A 20954-nucleotide genomic window follows, 5' to 3' on the forward strand; every position below is an offset into this window, starting at 1 on the left:
ACCCTCGAAGATGGGGATTTCAAAATTAACTTGTACCTTAAACGGTGTGGTGTTTCCAGAGTCGTTGTTGGAAGCCGATGCGTCGCCTCTGGGTAGCCACTGAAGGATCTGCGCAAAGCTATCCATCATCGCGTTCCTTTGCCGCTCGAGCGCTTCTTCGAGCAAGATTTTGATAGGATCTCCTGCCCCCTCGTCTTTCTTCTCATCCGCCATCGGAGGCCGTCGGGATTTGCGAGGCTGGTCTTGCAAAGGTTCGACCAGTTCAAGCCCTAACTCCTTATATCCCGACCTCGTTGGGGACATGCAAAGAAAAACAGAGAAAAAGCAGACCGCTTTGATACCACTGATCCAGATTTAAACAGGAACGCAATAAAATACAGAGATAACCATAAAGACAGATATGCAGCGGAAATAATACCTCAATTCATTATTGTAAAATACTGAAATATACTTACAAACAGAAATGGAAATAAACCAGCTAAGGCAGTGGTAGCTTATCTCTGAGAAGAGATGTGGTGGCTACATGCCTCTCAACTGTTCCGAACTATATTACAATGAGGCTCGAAGGCCTATTTATTGTTGAGAAACAATGGAAATCCCTTCACATCCCGAAACCTAACCCTAGAAGATGAAACGCCAAATTGTGGGCCCCGTTTGGGTAAATTGGCACATCAATTTCCCGGGGTCGTAACTTTGGCATACGATCTCCGTTTGACGCGTACGATAGCTCGTTAGAAAGATCTATCCGAGTACTACCACTTTGGGAGGCAACATGGGTCCATGGAACCATGTTGCCCCAGATTCCCAAAAAAACGTCGTTTAGGACCTCAAAACGGCTCCGGAAGTTCAGGACCCGAAAAACTGCTAAAAATAGTAAATTGTGCTACAATTTAGGAAACTAAAAAGACTGAAAGAGATAGTTGTGGGGGTCCAAATGGGATAGGTGGGTGGCCACCAACATCCACTTGGATCATGGTAAGAGCATCTTAAAAAGGATTGGTTATTTCTAGTAAATTCGCTCCTATCTAGAGTAATGTTGTAAAGAACAAGGAATCGAACCTTTAGCCAAAACATTTATGCCCAAACCAAATAATTGCCGAGAAAATTTAAATTAAACAAAAAGATTTACATTAACTATTTTTAAATAGAATTACGATGGTTCGCTAAAGGAGAGGAATATAAATAAAAGACTAACCTCAAAATGAACTGTAGCTCCAAAGTATAGGAGATGCCATGGATTATAGCCAAACTCAAATAAGATAACAGGAAACATAGAATGCAGGTCAAAACCGCTTGTAGTAAACACAAAATGTATTTCACAGTAGAGATAAAACACGCGTCAAACCACACAATATTAAACTCAGTAATACGAGGTAGAATTATCAAGTTATCAAAGATATTTTTAAAGAAAAATGCTATCTAATACATACAATTTACGAAAAAAGTGAAAGATAAAATCAAACTATGGATAACTTGTAATTGAAGGAGAAATTAGTTCAATCCAAGATTTTAAGACCCTCTTCGATAAAATTCAAGTTGCTTTATATCCAAACAAACTTACATAGTAAAATATGGAAAACCCTCTAAAAGGGAGCCTTCAACATTAAAACTTTTGCTAAAAATGTAACATATATACATCGACAGATGCTTCCCGCAGACGGGCAAACCTATCCACCTACCCGAAAAGTTAGTTAAGGAAGAAATGATTCCAAGAATTGAACTCGGACACTATAGATTAAAGACTGTAGGTAAAACCCCTACAATAGGTAAATCAAGTAAGGAGGAGCGACAAAATCAGTCGATTCATACCCTAGACTTTCAAGAGCTGTCGCTTGTAGCATTTTCAAAAGAAATATTTTTCATATACCCAGAAAAAACCAATGGGAAAGACAAAAAACCGTGAGAGAGCTCTAGGAGGAGTGCCTTGTACAACCTTCTCGAATGATAAGGTGCCTTTGGAGAAATCTGGGAAAGACAAAAAACCGTGAGAGAGCTCTAGGAGGAGTGCCTTGTACAACCTTCTCGAATGATAAGGTGCCTTTGGAGAAATCTGTTAAATAAAAACAAGGAAAAATGTTACATATGTCCCGCTGAGATTTAAGAAACAAATTAATAGTATACAAGTAAAAATCCTCAGGGGAATTTCCTATACCTGCGAGGGTCGTAGATTTGGAACAATTTTCTGTGGTAAAAGAACGTTGGAAGGACCAACCAACCACACCACAGGAGGAAGAAATAGTAGCAAAATAACTATAACATTTTCATGGAGTAAGTGGAACATAGGAAGGCCAAAGCCATTAACGCTGCAAAACTAAAACACAATACTATGATACCTCACAGATGAATCGACAAGAGCAATAAAGGTTTAGACATTTCCTTCAGATGAACTCAGGGCGTGAAGGACCGTCGATGGAGCGAAGTTTCCGAGGGAAAGATAGCTGGAGAGAAGATGAAAGTCTCCCGAGACCTGCTCCCGTCATCACTCGGGAGGACAGATGCAATGCATTAGCGTTAAATCCCTTTCCATATGCAATTAAAACATAATTCAAATCATTTTTACATCACAATGAATTTTATTGTTTAATGTATATATCATTGAGATTTGCGTAATCACCATGGTAAGGAATCCAAAGGTTGATTATTTCAATAATGTCATTTACATTATAGTTTATAGATATGGATTTTAATAACTAACAACTTTTTTTATTTTATGAATTTGTGGAGACATGACATAGATCTAGCCCACATAATCACTTATTATTATGAAATGAAGTCGCAACAATAGTGTAAAATTGTATCCGTATTGGGATTGGCCCAAAGCGGTTATTAGATGAAATATTTAGAGAAGCCAATAGTGATAATTTACATATTTTTTTGAGGATTTTCTCCATATAATTTATTTTTGGCCAAGTTCAACTCTTCTAGAGTAGATATGTCACTAAGACCTACACATATTTTCCTTTCCAATTGTTTCCAAGATAAATTTAACAATCCCAAGTTATTCAAACTTGCTATGCTTATAGGGATTTCTCTAGTAAGATTATTCATAGATAAATCAAATGTCTTGTTTTTTTTTCCACACATATGAAATACTATACTCGATCCATTTTATGTCCCTTTCCATTTCATATCCATACTTGAACCCTTGCGATTTTTTTTTTATTGCAAATCCCTTGAGTCTATCAATATCAGATGGTATTTATCCACTAAATTTATTGTTGGATAAATCCAACAGAAACAACTTGCTGAGATGTGTAATCCACTAAGGAATAATACCTTAAAGGTTATTATAACGAACATTTAGAACTTGCAAATCACAAAAATTTGTGAGGTATGGAGGAAGCTCACCTGTAAACCCATTGTGTCTTAAATTTAGCACCAAAAGTTTAGTGAAATTGGCTAATGACGAGGGAAAAGTCTCAGTAAAGTTGTTGGAGTAAGTAGAGAAAACAATTAATTAAGTCCAATTATAGATGCCTTCAATAGGAATGGATCCCTCTAATTTGTTTTGTGATAGATCTAATTCTTGAAGTGAAACTAAACCATTGATATTGTTAGGAATACTCCTGAGAAAACTATTATTATAGATGTAAAGTATACAAAGGAATTTTAATTTACCTAAGCTATATGGAATTCAATCAGTCAATTTGTTTGAATACAAAATTAAATATTCCAATGATTTAATTTTTCCTATTTTATTTGGAATTACCCCATCAACCTATTGTTTGAGAGTAAAAGGTATTCAAGTTTTCTTAAATTTCCTATTGTACTTGGAATTACCAGTGTCAAACTATTGTGGGAGAGTAAAAGGTATTCAAGTTTTCTTAAATTTCCTATTGTATTTGGAATTACCCATGTCAAATAATTGTTATCAAGGATAAGGGATTCAATTTTTCTTAAATTGGTAATGGCTTCAAGAATTTGACCAATTAATTTATTTAAAGCCAGATTTAAGTAAGTCAGTACCCGCAATAAATAAATTAGATAATTGATTCAAATTTTAGGGGGAGAATATTTACCACTTAACCTGTTATCATTAAGACTTAAAGTGGTTAATTTGTTCAAATTGGCCACAATTACAAAATTTTTGTCCATGAACATAGTCGAAGACAAATCTAAATAGGTTAGTTTGGTCAAGTTGGCAATCTCTTGAGGTACATTAGTGACTTTGATGTCGTAAAGACCTAATTCTGTAAACATGGTCAAATTGGTAACGGTTGTAGGCATGCTCCCTCTGAGATAAAGACTGAGAATTAGAGAGGAGAGGGATAGATGAAATATTTCAAAAGGAATAGAACCAAAAATATTCAAGCTTGAAATGGATAGATGTGTAAAGTGTGTCAAATTACCCAGTCAATGTGATATATTACGTGAGAACTTGTTGCCTTATATATGTTAAACTATACCTAATATATATTATTATAATTAATTAATTTTTTGTATTTTTAATTTAAAAGTGTGATTTTTTCCGAGAATTAAAATATTTATATTTATATTTATTTTAATATAACTTATATTTTATATTTTAAACAATTATTATAATAAAAAAGAATAATTTAAATTTAAAATTAATTTAAATATTTATAAAATAGATAATTTTAACTCTTAAAATAAATATTTATTTATTCAATAAAAAAAATTAATTGTTAACAAAATTTTTTTTTAACATTAATTTATTAGTAAATTTAAAATTTTATATAAACTTTAAGTAAAAGTATTGTAAATTTAAAATATTTCTTTTACTTATTTTTTTTTATAATGAGAAACCTCTTGAAATAGGGTTGTAGAAGTGTAGTAATTCGTATAACTAAGTTTATAACAAATACTCCAAAAAAATTCTCAATTTATATTTTTAGCTTCCTTATTTTCCAAGAGAATAACAAAATTAACTTTATGTACAATTGCCTTACAAAAATTTACCTCTATTAACATTTTTAGTTTTCTCTCATTTTCCCACTCTGACTCATGAAATTAGAAAATACATTGAAATATCATCATACTGGAATGTTTTCTTTATCCATAGAATTTTTATTTTCTTGGCCTCACTTATGTCAAATCAATACAAATAACTCATATGATTGAAGCTTCACAATATGGTAATATTTTCTTTATAAAAAAAATTCTAATTTCTTAGCCCATCTAAGTCAAGTCAATATAAATAGCTCACGTGCTTTATTAATTAATACAACTAAGTTTCTAATAAAATATGGAAAATATCTCTACTTATTTTTTTAATCTCCATATTTTCCAAATAGAATCAAACATTTCTCTTTCATCATGATTGTCCAACAATTTCTATCTCTATAAACATCTTATTCTTCTCTCGTTATCTCAATCCAACTCAAAAAGTTAGAAAATACATTGAAAATCCATGATATGATGATGTTCTCTTTATCAACAAAATTTCTCGTTTTCTAGCTCCACTTAAATCTAGTGAATACAAAATAACCCGTCAAATTAGAAAATACATTGAAATTTCATAATATGATGATGTTCTTTTTATGAACAAAATTTCTAATTTTCTAGCCCCACTTAAGTCAAGTCAATACAAATAACCTTTAAGATTAGAAAGCACATTAAAATTATAGTTTCTCATATTCGAGCCTTACTTGAAACAAGTGAATACAAATAACTCATAAATTTAAAAAATACATTGAAATTTCATAATATTATGGTATTCTTTATATCAATAAAATATCTCATTTTCTAACTCCACTCAAATCAGATCAATGTAAATAACCCATAAAATTAAAAAACACATTAAAATTTCATAATATAATAATATTCTCTTTATCAACAAGATTTCTCGTTTTCTAACCTCACTTAAAGTCCAATCAATACAAATAACCCATATAATCTTTGCATAACGATCTCTTCTCTTTATCCATAGGATTCCCCATTTCTTAACCCCATTTAAGTCAATTAAAATATGTATAATAGTTTTCCATTTTATTAATGAAAATTTCCATTAATTTATTTTCTTTTATATCGAATACAAAAAATATGAATATTTCTGATTTCTTTGTTTTTTTATTTTTCTTAACTTTTCCAATTCCATCACTGCTTTTCATTTTCTCTCTTTTTATCTTTTCTTCGTAGTTTTTAAAAGGAAATATAATGGAGTTTAATAATACGATTATTTATTTATATTTTTATAATATAATACTAATATTTATAATTTTTAAAATACGATTAGGGAAAAAAAAATTATTAACATCAATAAAATATAAATTTTAATCATAATATCATTTATATATTTATTTTTTTAATTAAAAAATTACCCATTAATTAAAAAAATATTTCTAGTATACTTAATATATATTATAATATTAATATTAATATTTATAACTTTGAAACAATAGTGTATAATTAAAAAGAAAATATAAATTATATATATTACTAATTAATATATATATATATATATATATATATATATATATATATATATATATATTGTCAAATATTATTTATATTTAATTTTTTATTTAAAAATAAAGAAGAAATTAGACATTAATAATATTTGAGAATGTAGGCTTTCTAAATTCAAATTCATACCATGTGTTGTTACTTCTAGAAAAATGTGAAGTACGTGTGAAACATTTGATATTTCAAAAAATATTTATATAGAGAGATACCTTCATCCCAACTATCACCATCACCCAATACAAAAATCTATTATCCTTAACACCTTAGCCACTAGGGCCATTTAAAATTCTGCAACCAAAATTTTTGAAAAAGGAAATGCCCATTTAACTAAAGCCTTCTTATCTAATGACTGCAAAAAATTTCAAATAAAAAGGGCCTTATATTCATCTATCAACCCCAAAATCTCCAAAACTTTATCCAACCTCATAGCCAAAGTCAACCTACCTTACACCTAAGTGATCATTGTTCGCATCTCAAAAGCCTTTACAAAAAAGAACATTAAGACTATCTTTAAACCTCACACCACCCTTTAACAATTATTCTTGTGTTAAGGACCACTCTCATCGAATGCCTACCTTGGGGTTTATCAAACTCCAAGTTCTTGTGGAATAACCTACATTGGCCAAATAGGAATTTTTTTTAAAAGAAAATATAGTTGAAACCAAACACAATATAATATCTAAATATTCCTTTGCTAGGCACTCTCACAATAGCAAACATATCTAGCATATTCGTGAAATGTTGGGAAGATTGTACAAATGTGCATGGGTATGGAAATGTGAGCTTGTTTGAGCAGTGATCAACGATAATGACCATGCTAAAATGAAACAAACTAAAGAGGTAAGTTTTGTTGATCTTAACAAAGAAAATTACAATGGAGATGGTAAATCGATTTTCCAATCCCTCGAGTTGCATGCGAAAGAAATATGAAGGCGAGATCTTGATGGATGGGTTCATTGTTGAAAAATATTTGGGTGATGTGGATTTTATGAATGAATGAAATGAAATACATATATAAAGAGGAACATAAAGATACAATGAAAAATATAACTTCAATTCATTAATAACAAAGTATTCAATGTTGTTTACATGTTGAACGAAAATAAGCTAGCTCAGGTGATGGTAGCTTATCTCTAAGAAGAGATGTGGCAGCTACATGCCTTCTGAACCGTGTTACAATGAGCCTCCAAGGCCTATTTATTATTGAGAAATACTATTAAAACTTAAACACCCAAAAACATAACCCTAGGAGATGAAGTGCCAAAAGTCACTCAACTTGTTGGGGTAAATTGGTACATGAACTTCCTAGGGCCATAACTTTGGAATACGATCTTTGTTTGGTGTGTATGATACATAGTTAGAAATATATATCTGAGGACTACAACTTTCGACTGCAAACCCTCTACAAAGGTTATCGATTTTCCTATTTTCCAAAAAAAAACGTCGTTTAGAGCCTCAAAACAAGTGACATTCAAATATTATACCAACAAACAATATTATATAAAATAATACATTAATGTATATAGATAAGTATCACTGATATATGTAGGGAATTGATACAATCTTTAAACTGGTCTTTGTGTGTTGTTGGGAGACAACCCCATTACCCAACACCTTTCTCTATGCCAAAAAATGAACATAGAAACAACTCCCACAAATCCAATCCACACTACCATCCCTAATGTTGTGAAATATATTTCTTCATTTACATATTTCAAACATCTTATATTAACATTATTGCCACTACTGTTGTCTCTTGTCACTATTTTATTTGAATTCACATTTTGCTTGCATGGTGGTAGAGCAAGCCCACATAAGCACTTATTATTCTGAAATAAAGTCACAGTAAGACTATAAAATTATGTCCCTGTTGGGATTGGCCCACAGAGCTTATTAGATGAAATATTTATAGAAGCCAATAGTGATAATTTATAGAGTTCTTGAGGAATTTCTCCATATAATTTATTTTTGGCCAACTTCAAATCTTCTAGAGTAGATATGTCACCAAGACCTACACGTATTTTCCCTTCCAATTGGTTCCAAGATAAATTTAACAATCACAATTTATTCAAACTTGCTATGCTTATAGGGATTTCTCTAGTAAGATGATTCATAGACAAATCAAATGTCTTATTTGTTTTCCACACATATGGAATACTATACTTGATCCCTTTTATGTCCCTTTCCATTTCATATTCATACTTGAACCCTTGTGAATATTTGTTTATTGCAAATCCCTTGATTCTATCAAGATCACATGGTATTTCTCCACTAAATTTATTGTGAGATAAATCCAACACAAACAACTTGGAGAGACTTGTAATCCAGTGAGGAATAGTACCTTCAAGGTTATTATAATCAATATTTAGAACTTGCAAGTCACCAAAATTTGTGAGGGAGGAAGCATACCTCTAAACCCATTGTGTCTTAAATTTAGCACCAAAAGTTTGGTGTAATTGGCAAATGATGGGGGCAAAGTCCGAGTAAAGTTGTTAGAATAAGCAGAGAAAACAATTAAATAAGTCCAATTATAGATGCCATCAATAGTAATGGATACCTCTAATTTGTTTTGTGATAGATCTAATTCTTGAAGTGAAATCAAACCATTGATATTGTTATGAATACTCGTGAAAAAGCTATTATTATATATGTAAAGTATACAAAGGGATTTTAATTGACCTAAGCTATATGGAATTCGATTAGTCAATTTGTTTGAATACAAAATTAAATATTCCAATGATTGAATTTTTCCTATTGTATTTGGAATTACCTTGTCAACCTATTGTTTGAGAGTAAAAGGTATTTAAGTTTTCTTAAATTTCCTATTGTACTTGGAATTAGCCTGATCAAACTATTGTGAGAAAGTAAAAGGTATTCAAGTTTTCTTAAATTTCCTATTGTACTTGGAATTAACCCTGTCAAAAAATTGTTATCGAAGATAAGGCATTCAATGTCATGTCCCTTCTCAAACCCATTTGTAACACGATGCTACTACACAATTTTGGTTGCAATTTTGGTTTAAGAGGAGAACCCCACACGCAGAAACTTAGGAACTATAGGCAGTTCAAATTATTTTTGGTAGCTAGTGGAATGTGGAGGCCACCCATGCATAATTCGAATTTGGTTAAGGAGGATGTTGGAGCAAATTTCAAGTGGAAGGAGGGGCCCACAAGAAGCTAAGGGAGCCCAAGGTGATAAAAGGGGATGAAGCTCTCATTTTCGAGCATTCTTATTATTCTGACAAACAAACTAATTTTGTACGCTCTATTGTTCAACGAGTCTACCAGTTGTTTAGCCACGAGTCTTCCGCAGGGAAGATTCAACCTCTTCTTCAAGGGACCATCCATGCCTACCCTAGGGAGGCTGTTACACAGGAGCTTTCAGGGAGTCTAGTATAGTCACACACTTCAGTCATCAGCACAAGGAGGAACTGCGTATTCATGGACAGGCAGAGAACAGGCAGGAAGGGTTAGAAATTAGCAAGGGGGATTCACACCTTGCTGGGAGAGTCGGGAATAGACCAAGAAAGGGTTTCACAGCTTTCTGGGAGAGCCGATAGTTGAGGAGGTAGCATAAAAGGGACAACTATGTTGGAGTAGCAGCCAGCTAGACCAGTGCAACAATCAATGAAGAAGCCACTGTAGCAGCAAACTCGTGGTGTTATGAAAGCAGTCATCCCGGAAGTAAGGAGTTAGTCAATACAGGTGGACCAAGCGTTCTAGGGGTATTTTCAGAGGGTTTGGCAAGCTATTTCCTGCAAGTCAAATTTTGTTGTAGCAGCTAGGGAGAGGCTCCAAGGAGGCTGAAAATCCAAAGTCAAAACCAGAGAAATTCCCTTCTTGGTTTTCCTGAGTTTTTGACAAGGATCCAAAATCTAAAGTTTCATAATCTTTTGAGTAACAGAGGTAGGGTTTTAAGTCATATCTTTGCAACAGGTAGTGTAGAATTGCTCAGGTTTGAATAGTACCTTTGGGGGTCGATTTTGGGAAGTCCAAATCGGGCCAAACAATTTCTAGGTTTTGTGGGTTTTGGCCAAGGAGTTCAGGGTTAAAATCATATATATTTTTTGGACAGTTTCGGTGCACCTTCCATCGATTTGAACTTCAGCAAAGCAATAGTTTCTGGGCAGCATAGTGCAGATTGGTGCAGCAGCTTGGCAGCCTTCAGCTCAACCATTTTCCTACCTGTGTTTGGTCCTACTTGTCCTTTTAGACAAACCCAGGTGCACCATTCCATCATCCATTATATTTGACTTGCATAAATATAATAAAATCGCTCAAAAGTTCTCCATTTGCAGCTTTTATATGGGTGTTTGCTGAATATTTTGTTTTTGTAATTTGCTACATGTATTATTTGCTTGTTATCAGTTGCATTCCTATTAAGGATCATTACAATGGTATCAGAGCATGATCTTGGCCTACCTGTGGGAAATTAGCCAGAAGATCATGGAAGCTTTAGGTATGAGTGCACAGTGATGGGTGAAACCAAAGACAAACCCATAGCTCAAGGGAAATAGAGTATGCAGAAATTCTGGGGTAGAATTCATTGGGATGATGAGAGGTTGGCCCAGTTGAGGAGGGTGATAGAACAAACCCATCCTCACCCTTACAACAAAGACATTAGAGGTGAGAAGGTTGTGGGGGTGCAACCATCCGCATCGTGTGGGGAATTTCGACCAGATCAGGGCACCAAATCTCTTAAAAAGGAGCAGACAAGACAAAGATGATTAGAGGGTGAGTCCAAGGGGCGCTTTTGTTGGAGGGGACTTGGCTTTAGATATTAGGAGCCTAAGGAGGAGGTTGAGCATGATGCTGAGAACCCACAGGATGGTGAGGAGCACATCGATATACCTGGTGTGGTGCAAAAATCACCTTTATTAGAGACCTCTTTGATAGCCCCAGTTGACACCCTAGTGGAGAGGATAGAGCCTACTCACATAAAACCATTTCTTAAGGGGGTGCCATCATTGGATAAGATACCAACAGTTGCTGAGGTATCTGGATCCGTGAATGAGTTTACACGTGATAGATTCCCACGACAGTTCCATCAGTTTCAGGCCAACCTTCGAGCATTAAAAAGGAAGTCCATGTTAGTGTGAGAGGTGATTATGTAGCAGAACGAGGAGGGCATGAGAGTAGTTTGTATCGAGTGCACGACCAAATTGACTCACATTGGGGAGAAGTTCGATTCCCTACTGGTGTAGCTAGAGTGCAAGTTGGAGCGTGAGAGCAGCCCTCTTCGGACATACATAGACGAGGTTGGTAGCACTATTAGGTTACCATGGCCCATTGGACAGAGGGAGACAGAGCTACCTAGTCAGATTGTATGTATTGACCAAGATAGCGAGACGAGACAACCTGAGTTGCATAGGGTGCAACACCCTCATGGTGGGGTTGTTCTATGTGCGGGAGTCCGTGCATTCGATCCCTCTGTTAGGGTTGGGTGCGAGATATTCTGAGTTAGCACCTGGTGGAGTGGACTATAGAGATGGTAGTGGACCCAAGTGGAGCTCAGAAGGAGTTTCTAGGCACTCGGGATGTTGTAAGCGCCAACTGGCATTGGGATCCAGAGGGACTACCTATCATTTCCCATGTATGTTGGTTGACTACAACCGAGATGGTGCAGTTGACCTAGCAGTTGAGCATGCACTTTCTCTAGGGCAGTGTCGGTCAGCATTAATGGTTGACCATTTTATGGACAGACTCTTTTGGTTTTATTGGTATGGCATTTGTACACAGGATCACTAGGTGATCAACATACTCTGGCATGAGTTTGTCGGAGGAGGTGGCATTGGCAGGCCACCAGACGATGCCTTGCATGGAGCTGGGGGTTCTTCACTTTTGTGCAGGGCACAGAGGACGCACAGGGAAACACTGTTGAAACATAGGGAGAGTAACTTGTCGGATCCCTTAGGGGGATTTGGAGGGAAGATCCATTCATCAGCAGGGATAATGATGCGATGGTGGAGGTGATGATATTGATCGGGTGTGGGCTGACACGTACAGACATAGTTCTAGGCCATCATATCCAGGGATGTGTGGGAGCATATAGCATTGAGAAGTGGTCTACAGGTGGGCATGGAGATGCATAATGGTGTGTTCAAGTGTATTGCACTGCGTTGCAGAGTGGGAGTGCCTCACATCGCCGTGAGTACATGCAGGGAGTGATAGGTGTTGTGACACAAGTAGGAAGTAGGATGATACAATATGGCATAGCTACAGCTTAGGGTATCCCACAGTGTACAGGGGTAGGCCGCGGTGTACAATGGCATGTCCAGGAGTACTGGGATGACCAGTGATATGTAGAGGCATATCATGCTGCACAAAAAGGTCTTGGAGTGCTGCCTCTAGGGACACCCATGGATGAAGATACCAAGCATACCTTTGGGTGTAGTTCACCCAGGATCGATGGGGACACAGATGAGCGATACTTGATAGTATCAGAGGGGACTCACACTTCTGACCCTCTTCTATGTCACTTACAAGAATGGGCGATCTGGTTATTGTCCTTTGACACTTTGGGCATGAGCAGCAGGGGGCGAGGATCTCACCCAAGATATCTGGATGACACTTGGTGCGAAAGAGGGGAGACTTCTCAGTGGGGCCATCGAGTCATTCTGCAAGTTGACAACCATAGGTCAAGGGATGAGGTGATAACCGACAGGGATGGCGTATCATTCATCACTGATCTTATACCTGGGGAGCTGGTCACGGGGGAGACATGTTTCACTCTTTCCACAGGGCATGTTTGGACCATGCATGAGCAGAGGGTACCGTATGCGGCTGAGATAGTTGTCCATTATGTATCTGGGATCCCGACATTGTATCGACATATTCTACAGGGGGCAAGTAGCCGAACCTGTGGCAATGGTTGGCAGGAGTAGGATGGATCCACATACACTAAGTCGATTGTGCGTATCAGATACACATCTATTGGTTTCATTCAGGGGATAGCTATTCGGCACACGTGGTTTCTAGTGGTCATCAGTACTACACAGTGGCAGGCACCGGACAATTTAGCATGCCTCATATTAGTTCATGATGTATGGAGCCTATATATGGGTGGCATGCATAGACTAGAGATGAGGGACAAAGGGATTCCATTGGTTGTTGGGGCTATGCCGCAACATGTCTGCCCATGGTATGCAGGGATTCAGTTGATAAATAGATCACTCATGATGAGTGGAGTCACAGCAGAGAGTGATATAGTATGTTCTTGGGATGACACATGGGGGTTCATAGAGGGTTTCATCATATGGGGAGGAAGACATTCTCTATTGCTGCATAGGTTCAGAGTTAGATTTGGATGGGTAGGCCTTGGTGCCATGGAGATGCCCAGGAAGGATGTGCCTCACATATTTCAGTATTCCACCATCGAGCTCCAGGAGAGTAGGATATTTTTTGCGCATGATGGGGAGTATGACATGGTCCGAGTAGTGTAGCATCAACATGGTGGCACCACTCCGAGACTAGAAAGGAACTGGGGCATCATAACCCCTCACAGCTCAATAACCTTTAGGGATGTGCCAGATACTACAGGGGGAGATCATACAGATCTTCCATTTGGATTTAGCGAGTTACTGATGGAGCAAGGGACTTTTGGTACTTGTACCGGGCAGGATAATGAGTGGAGCGAGGGGAGCTTCATGTTGGACAGGATAGCCTTGGATCCTGGTATTGAAAGATTCTTCCATATCAGGACAATGTTGAGGCCAGGACGATTCAGTGGCACATATGGGACCTTGGCACATGTTACAGTGACAGTGGGGAGAAACAATTAGAGAGGATGCTCGTTCAGGCATTGCTTGAGGACAAGTGATTTTTGGGGTGTTGGAAGAACTTGCCAGATGAGGATGTCACCTAGGAGGGTGAGCTGGCCCCTTATATTTGACTACTCGCTCGGGTAAGGAAAGGTATCATTGGTTTGGTAAGGAATAGACTATGTCTTACCTGGTAGATAAGGCAGTGCTATCGGGCAGGCAAAACCTTCGGGCATGATGGCTGAGGAAGGGATACCAACTACACGAGGCTAGGCAGACCTTGGCACTGGGTATACTTCCTTACTGACTTATGAGGCGTAGCTGGGCATAGCATAAAAAACCCCTTCCTGAGACCTGGGCAGGCATACAAATCTAGCAGGCTAGGGTAGACGGACTAGCTGTGGTGGTTATTGGAAGGGATCACTAGGTCTTCCTGAGCTATAGAAGTGACCAGCGTGAGCTATGCAATTTAGGGGAATAAAAGTATAAGTCCCTTCTTTATATAGGTAATTTAGCGCCTTCTTTAGGTAGGCTACCACAGATGGAACACCCAAATTTGAGGTTGTTTGTGGGAAAGCAACATTTGGGAGGAGAGGACTGCCATGTCCCTTCTCAAACCCATTTGTAACAGGGTGCTGCTACACAATTTTGGCAACAATTTTGTTTTAAGAGAAGAATCCCACACGAAGAAACTTAGGAGCTATAGGCAGTTCGAATTATTTTTGGTAGCTAGTGGAATGTGGAGGCCACCCATGCATAATTTGAATTTGTCCAGGGAGGACATTGGAGGGAATTAGAGTTAGTGGAAGGAGGGGCCCACAAGAGGCTAAGAGAGCCCAAGGTGATAAAAGGGGATGGAGCTCTTATTTTTTAGCATTCTGATTATTTTGACAAACAAACTCATTTTGTACGCTCTGCTGTTTAGCAAGTCTACGAGTTGTTTAGACATGAGTCTTCCACAGGGAACATTCAACCTCTTCTTCGAGGGACCATTCATGCCCACACTAGGGAGGTTGTTACACAGAAGTTTCCAGGGAGTCTGGTACAGTCACACACTTCAGTCATCAGCGTAGGGAGGAACTACGTATTCCTGGGCCGGCAGAGAACAAGTAGGAAGGGTTAGAAATTAGCAAGGAGGACTCATAGCTTGCTAGGGGAGTCGGGAATATACCAAAAAAGGGATTCACAGCTTGTTGGGAGAGGCGGAAGTTGAAGAGGCAACGTAGAAAGGGAAACCCTGCTGGAGTAGCAGCCAGCTAGACCAACGCAGAGGCCACTGTAGTAGCAAGCTCGTGGTGCTGGGAGTGTAGTCATCCAGACGAAGGGTCATACAGGAAGCAAGGAGTTATTCAGTATTGGTGGACCTAGCATTCTAGGGGTATCTTCAGAGGGCTTGGTCCTACAAGTTGAATTTCGTTGTAGCAGTTGGGGAGAGGCTCCGAGGAGGCCGAAAATCCAAAGTCAAAACCAGAGAAATTCCCTTCTCGGTTTTTTGGGTTTTTGATAGGGATCCCAAATCTAAAATTTCATAATTTTCTAAGCAACAGAGGTGGAGTTTTAAGTCATATATTTGCAGCAGGTAGTGTAGGATTGATAGGGATTGAATAGTACCTTTGGGGGTCGATTTTGGGAAGTCCAAATTGGGCCAAACCATTTCTAGGTTTTTTGGGTTTTGGCCAAGAAGTCCGGGCTTAAAAGCATATAAATTTATGGGCAATTTAAGTGCACCTTCCATCCATTCGAACTTCAGCAAAGCAGTGGTTTCTGGGCAGCTCAGTGCATATTGGTGCTGTTAGCTCTGCTATGAAAAAAAATAAAAAATGGGTTCAAAACACTCTCAAAGGCTGCGATTACACTTATAATTATGCTAATGGATCCATTGATGCTGTCGAAATCCTCAAATTTTGGCTAAAAGTCTTCCACCGATCAAAAAATTTGCAAGAGGAAAGCCCTTTGGAGGGCAGAAATATGCTATCGGAGGCCTAGAAACACTCCAAAACCATGTAAAAATCAAAATTTCAGGCCGAAGGATCTGCTTTAATCTCAGTCATTGGATCTGGCTGATCAACGGTGCAGATCCCGTCGGCATATCGCAGGTCGGGGGAGGCAGTGGCAGCGACAAAGGAGACCTCGCCGATGAGCGATCGCCGATATCGCATCGACGTATCGTATCGGCACTTTTAAAGAAGTGGCATTGGAGATCAGCGATTAAACAAGGACCGTTGATCGCGTGCACGGATCAATGGCTCGTGCTGCGTCGGCTTTTCGCTATCGGCAAAACCAAAGGGACAGGGCCTTCAAATATGATATGCTCCGACCCGATGAGCCGGACCCGACGATAGTATTAATCCTTTTTGATAGATTATCGGGTCCGCGGCAATATCGCTATAGGCGATTACAAAGGGGCGGGATTTACCATGAGTTATGTTCCTATCCGATGGGCCGGACCCGACAGCCATACAACACTCCATTGCATAATATTTCAAATCCGCGCCCTTCGCGTTTTTAATGTTTTTTGTGTATTTTCTTTGTATAAAGAAAATACAAAGGGAAGTCCGGACCCGAAAGGGTCCGTGAATCAAAATATATATATGATCGGATCCAGCAGAGGCATTTTTCATGTTTTTTCCAATATTTCATTGTATTTTCAAATATGAGGAAAAGCGAGGGATCGGTGGTATCGGCCCATATCGCGATCGGTTGATCGCAATCGGGGAAACCAAGGATGCATGACATTTTACATTATAAGCGCCAATGCGATGAAGCCCGGACCCGATGGGTTTCCAAAGCAAAATGGTATAATATTTCAGGTCCGCCGGAGCCATTGTTTTATGATTTTGTAGCAATTTTTCGTGTATTCTCAAGTATAAAGAAACAAAGGATCGGCCAGCTTAAGGTATGCATTGCAGCCCAAATGACGGACCCGATAAATGATTAAGCCATGAATGAACCTTTTGAAGTCCAAGTGAAGCATTAATGGGCGGGAATGAGCAGTTTGACAGTATTTCACTGTTTAATAAGCAAAACAGTCATGATGGAGCCATTTTAATGTTCGGCGATGACATTTAATCAATAGTATGGCGGAGGAGGAAGCAGGACACCGTTTATCAATGCGGAGCATTCAATGGTTATGGTTACTTTGGTATTTCACGCTACCCGCTCAAAGGAGGGCTGCAGAGCAACAGAGGGGTTAAATCCATTTACAACACAACCAAAGTTGTATCAGCAGCCCCATTTCTGAATGTAAATGTGGTTGGTGGCCATTTATGGGCTCCTCCACGCATAGCTAACAGGGAGATTGTGTAATGAGACACCATATATACTGAAAAAACAGATGTAATGGGATTTGATGAGTGTTTGATAAATGAGAGCTTATTGTAGCCTTTTAACTTCTGGAGACTGTTAATACTATGAGACCTGCAGCTTCTGGTCTTGATTGCCACTAATACAAGCTTCTTTTGCTATCACCTGCTCGCTTTTCACTTCTTCTATGTTCTAGGCTCTGCCTGCTTTGCATTTAGTTGATGTGCTGTGAATATTTGGCATTTTAGGGGCTGTCATCCCACCTCTATGTTAAAATTTGGTGGTTCATTGAAAATTTCTTGCAGGTTGCTGTTGTTCTAATACCAGAGAGCTGTCATCCTCTCTGTATATGGAATAGTAGTCTTGCAGACCTTCTACTGGTTGCAGCTGGCCATCACAGAGCCTTGTGCATTTGCTGGTGCAATCAGTCTTCTCCATCATCACTTTTACTTTAAGCTGCGAGTAGTTGGTGGTTGAAAGCCTTGTAGTTTGTGGGTCTTCACCCATGTCTGGGGTAAATCATAGTAGGAGTGGTTATCTGGCTTAAAGGTGTTGCACATCTTCCATTTATCCATCATTTTATCCACCATAATGTTGAATTTTTAATGTTCCTGAGCATCACTGATATACAACCTAGGTGAGTTTCTTGGGGTGATAACAGGTGCAACAGCTAGGCAGCCTTCAGCTCACCCATTTTCCTACCTAGGCTTTGTCCTTATTATCGTTTTAGACAATCCTAGCTACACCATTCCATCATCTATTGTATTTTACTTTCATAAATATAATAAAATGGCTTGGTCCTTATTGTCGTCTTAGACAATCCTAGCTGCACCATTCCATCATCTATTGTATTTGACTTGCATAAATATAATAAAATGGCTCAGAAGTTCTCCATTTGCAGCTTTTATATGGGTGTTTACTCAATATTTCGTTTTTATAATTTGATACATGTATTATTTGCTTGTTATCACTTGTATTCCTATTAATGATCATTAAATTCAAGTTTTCATAAATTAGTAATAGCTTCATAAATTTAACCAATTAATCTATTTAAAACCAAATTTAAATAAGTGAGTCAAAAGCATTTTTTATAAAACTTAGAATTGTCCCTCTCAAACGGTTAACCACAAGAAATAAATATGATAATTAATTCAAATTTTGGAGGGTTATAGGAGTATTACCACTTAATGTATTCTCATTAATGGGTAAAGTGCTTGATTTGTTCAAACTAGCCACGGTTACAAAAATGTTATCCGTGAGCATATTTGAAGACAAACATAAATAGTTTAGTTTGGCCAAGTTGGCAATCTCCTGAGGTACATTAGTTTAGTTTGGCCAAGTTGGCAATCTCCTGAGGTACATTAATGTCGTAAAGATCTAATTGGGTCAACATGGACTGAGAATTAGAGAGGAGAGGGGTAGACGAAATATTTCAAAAGAAATAGAATTGGAAATATTCAGGCTTGAAATGGATAGATGTGTAGTTGTGTTAGATTACCTCGCGAATGTGGTAATGTGGTATATGATGTGAAAATTTGTTGTCTTTTCTAAGTTAAATTATATTTAATATATATTAATATAATTAATTAGTTAACTAATTATTTCTTATTTTTTATTTAAAAGTTTCAAAACTTAAAATAATTATATTTATATTTATTTAATATAAATAATATTTTAAAGTGTTATTAAAATAAAAAATAAATTTAAAAATTGATTTAAATATTTGTAAAATAGATAATTTTAGCTTTGAAAATATACATTTATTTAAGAATTAACCGTTAACAAAAAAATCATTAAATTAAAAATTTATATAAATTTTAAGAAAAGTATTGTAAATATATATATTCTTTCTAGTGAGAAACTTCTTAAAATAGAGGTGTAGAAGTGTATTAATTAATATAACTAAGTTTTCAACAAATTATCCAAAAAATCTTGATTTATATTTTTAATTTCTTATTTTCCAAGAGAAATAAAAAGTTTATCTTTATGTATAACTATCTTACAAAATTTACCTCTATTAGCATCTTTATTTTTCTCTCACTCTCCCACTCTACTGGTTAAATTAGAAAATACATTGAAAATTCATGATACGGCAATGCTTTCTTTATCCACATAAATTCTCATTTCTTAGCCTTACTTATGTCCAATCAATACAAATAACTAATATGCTTGAAGCTTCACAATATGATATTGTTCTCTTTATAAAAAAAATATAATTTCTTAGCCCCACCTAAGTCAAGTCAATACAAATATGTCACATGTTTTATTAATTAATACAACTAATTTTCTAATAAAATGTGGAAAAATTCTCTACTTATTTTTTTAGTCTCCCTATTTTCCAAATGGAATCAAATATTTCTTTTTTATCATAATTGGCCAACAAATTCTATCTCTATCAACATATTTACTCTTCTCTCATTCTCCCATTCAAACTCATAAAGTTAGAAAATACATTGAAATTCCATGATATGATAATGTTCTTTTTATCAACAAAATTTCTCATTTTCTAGCTTCACTTAAATCAAGAGAATACAAATAATCCATAAAATTAGAAAATACATAGAAATTTCATAATATAATGATCTTCTTTTTATCAACAAAAATTTCTAATTTTCTGGACCCACTTAAGTCAAGTCAATAAAAATAACCCTCAAAGTTAAAAAACACATTAAAATTGTGATTTGTCATATTCAACCCCTAATTCAACCAAATGAATACAAATAACCCATAAAATTAAAAAATACATTGAATTTTCATAATATAATAATATTATTTTTATCAACAATTTTTTTTTATTTTATAATTCAAGTAAATATAAATAACTTATAAAATTAGAAAATAGATTGAAATTTCACAATTCTCTTTACTAATAAAATTTCTATTTTCTAACCTCACTTAAAATCAAACCAATACAAACAGGCCATATAAATTTCACATAAAGTAATGATCTCTTTATCAAAAAGATCCCCCATTTCTTAACCCCATTTAAGTCAATTAAAATGCGTATAATAGTTTTCCTTTTTATTAATGAAAATTTCCATTAATTTTTTTATTTTATTTTTTTATATCTAATACAAAATAATATGAATATTTCTAATTTTTTTTTTTTATTATTCTTAACTTTTCCAATTGCATCTCTATTTTTCATTTTTCCCTTCCTTTATTTTTTCCCATAGTTTTTGAAAGGAAGTATTTTGGATTTTAATAATATGATGATTTATTTTATATTTTTATAATATAATACTAATATTTATAATTTTGAAAATACTATTAAGTATTTTTTTATCAACTTTAATGAAATATAAATTTTAATCATAAAAATATCATTTACATATTTATTTTTTTTAATTAAAAAATTACATATTAATTAAAAAAAATATTCCTACTATACTTAATTTTTAGTATAATATTAATATTTTTTCAAATTAGTATAATATTAATATTTATAATTTTGAAAAAATATTGT

Source organism: Pinus tabuliformis, chromosome 8 (genome assembly GCF_031772625.1).
Source record: "Pinus tabuliformis cultivar Carrire ecotype Pingquan chromosome 8, CPIR1, whole genome shotgun sequence".
NCBI lineage: Eukaryota > Viridiplantae > Streptophyta > Pinopsida > Pinales > Pinaceae > Pinus > Pinus tabuliformis.